Genomic DNA, 3,055 nt, shown 5'->3' on the forward strand with positions numbered 1-3,055 from the left:
GCCGGCGGCAGCCTCGCGGCTGAGCTGCCGGCTGCTTCCTGTCACTCTCCTGCCCGCCTGTCACGCTCGGGTCTGCTTGGGCTGGATGCGGGGTGGTGGTTTTCATAGCCAAGGATCAAATAACAGGGCAGGGTTGGAGCAGCTGCCCCCCGGGGGGTCCCTGCCACAGGGGACAGGTGTGGAGGGGTGTCAGCCCGGCCCTGCTGCCTTTTGGGATGGGCGCCAGGAGCTCTAGTCACAGCCCAGGGGAACTGTGGTAGGCACCCAGGAGCTTTCCAGTCTGCCCTGTTCATATCTCTTCAGTTTCTCTCTCCTCCACCGCAAGTTTTTCCTTTGCCATCATATGACTTCAAGGCTGTCTAGTTTCCTGGGCTGTCAGCATAGCTTTTTCCGTTCCCTTTGATCTAGCAGTGAGGCTTGCCTTCCAGCCCTCTCCCTCCAGCTGCAGAGTGCTTTTCCATGTGTCATGGCTTGTGTAGAGCGCTTGCCTTCAGCATATTTACTAATGGCACTGCTAAGGGGTCTCCTGTGGCAGTCTTCCCAAAGACACATTTCTGCAGTCATTTTTTAAAATTAAATACCATTTATCTAAAAGGATGTGGCTAGTTGGATAGGCCCGGTATTGATCTCAGGAGGAACACTTGGAATGCATGAAGATAAGAAAAACTTTACAAGAAGCTATTTCTGACCTCATTATCACCTTGTGTTTGCATGGGCAGTCGGAAGACACCTGCAGCATGAGGCAGTGGCATTTACATCCTGCTCCTGCCCTGCCGCCAGAACTGCTGGTGAAACACCCACCACCAACACGCGGCTGCCACAGAGCATGCCCACCCGTATGCTTCTGGTGGTGATGGCTCTGCATGGCTTTACCCAGCAGCTCTGCTACTGAACTACGACGTGCGCTTCGTGGGGGCACCTGCTGCTGAATGAGCTGTGGCAGGTAGATGAGACATAGCCATGTCTATCAGGATTTCAACCAGCTGTCAGGTGGCAGCAGAAGTCTTACTGAGCTAGTAGCTCTGCTGGTACAAAAGAGGGGTTTGAGAGCAGAATAAAGCATAATGTAGCCTTGGAGTAATGTTCCTGCCCATATGCCCCAAACAGAGACTCAGGCAGTAGCAGTGGCAGCAAAGCAACTGGAAACTCAGTGCAGAGGAAATAACTGTGTGCAAAGAAACAGTTTTGGAGCACATGCCTGGCTGGAACCCTTGCCAGCGCTGCTAGTGGAAAGCTCCAAGCGCATGCTCTTCCCTTGCATATGAGGATGTGGGCACAGGTCCACCCGTCTTTCTCTGAGACATCCTGTTTTCAGCAGGAATTGAGGCTAGGCAGTTTCCATCACATGCACTGTGGCTAGGATGATATTCCTGTTTGAGAGCTGAGCTAGAAAGGGCCGGCTGAGAAACAACAAATACAATCCTGCCATGTCAATGAAATGCATGTCTGGAGGGGAGCACATCCAAGCAGAGCAATGCTATGCACTAATTTAGGCCAGGAAGTGAAAAATAAATAAAGTTTCTAGTTGAAACTGCAGTGGATCACCTTACTTGTGAGACAATTTCAAATTATTTTCCTGCTTAGTGCTGGGTTCAAGACCCTTGCTTGTGTGACAGTGTGTAAGCGCCATGTACACTAATACAGGGTTAATGGATTACTAAAGGCTCAATTAGTTCACCTTGTTACACCTGCAGACTTGTCCAAAGGTAGTGGGTTGTCACCCTGAAGGGTATGATTGTTGGGCTCATTTCAGCCTGACATTTCATCAAGGGCGGGGGACACTAGGTGGTTGCCGTTAAGAAATAACATAAAGCTCCCTGCTCTTCTGTAATGATAAAGGATGTCAGTCGCTTGACATCCCAGTTCCCTCCTTCTGGGAAAGGGATTCACGAGTAGGGACAAGAAGTAAAGGTATTTCCAATGGTGATTAGCATTAGTAAATGCCATTGGACCCCAGCAGGTGATCCTGTGAGTCAAACTCCCACAGATGAAGTCAGAGATGGTCTCAAATCTACCTTGGCAGGTGTCAATTATGTTTTGTTTTTTTAATTCCTGCCAGGCAATTCTAGAGGGAAGCTAGGAGCTGCTGCTGTGAAAAAAGAGTGGAGCCTTGAAGGGATGGAAGATGTTCCATGAAGGATCTGTATTGTACTACATCATCTGCTTGGACTACAGATGTCCTGAACAGGGATGGATTTTAGGGGGAGATGATTGGAGAGTCCAGTAAACAACACCCCAACACCACCACCGCCAATAGAGGACTTGGGTCATCCTGGAATAGTGACAACTCCTAGTCTTTTTATCCATTTCACTAAGGCTCTCCTTGCCAAATAGTCCTGTCCCTGAGTGCAGAAGTACAAATCTCTGCAGATTAATACAATTCATCCAGTTTTTGGCTTTGGATAGAAGCTGAAACTCACCCTCCATTGAGTGGAGAAGCAATAATCATTGCATCACAGAGACCTAAATGGAAAAAAATATCCTACTAGTGCACACCCTCAGGTTTGGAGCAAAGGCCATATCATAGACTTTTGTGCCAAGCTTTTTTGTCCTAGCAGGCCTGAATTGCATGATAAAACCGCACCAGAGCTGGGAGAATAATATGAGACAACTGTAATGTCAATACTACCTTTTACACAGCATGTCAACTGATCACAAAGCACTTTATATGGGGCATCAGTGTCTTGCCCTCAGGATACAGATGGGGAAACTGAGGCACAGAGCAGTGAAATTGCTTGTCTGAGGTAACTGAGCAGCCAAGTAGAAAAGCCAGGACTAGAACCCAAATCAACTGAGAGTCAATCCACAGTCCAGAACGCTGCTCAGTGTTAACATTGATGTCCTGGCTGCATTCAGCACCAAGCTATAGATTCATAGAAGTAGGGTCAGAAAGGACCTTGTAGATCTTCAAGTCTGACCCCCTGCCTGGGCGGGAGAAAAACTGGGCTCAAATGACTCCAGCCAGGTAGGCATCAAGTCTCTTCTTAAAGACCCCCAGGGTAGGAGCCAGCACCACTTCTCTTGGAAGTTGGTTCCAGATCCGAGCCGCCCTGAC

The 3,055-nt window shown here is 48.7% G+C and overlaps 1 long non-coding RNA gene across 1 annotated transcript; it reads left to right on the top strand.

Annotated features, from left to right (window-relative positions):
- Window positions 1–222: 222 nt before the first annotated feature.
- LOC109314144 lies at window positions 223–2,448 on the top strand. The gene is made up of 2 exons (XR_002102220.1): window positions 223–943; window positions 2,060–2,448. It is a non-coding gene; the product is annotated as an uncharacterized LOC109314144 (long non-coding RNA).
- Window positions 2,449–3,055: the final 607 nt, after the last annotated feature.

This window comes from Crocodylus porosus, unplaced genomic scaffold (assembly GCF_001723895.1).
Source record: "Crocodylus porosus isolate Cpor-Errol unplaced genomic scaffold, CroPor_comp1, whole genome shotgun sequence".
Taxonomy (NCBI): Eukaryota; Metazoa; Chordata; order Crocodylia; family Crocodylidae; genus Crocodylus; species Crocodylus porosus.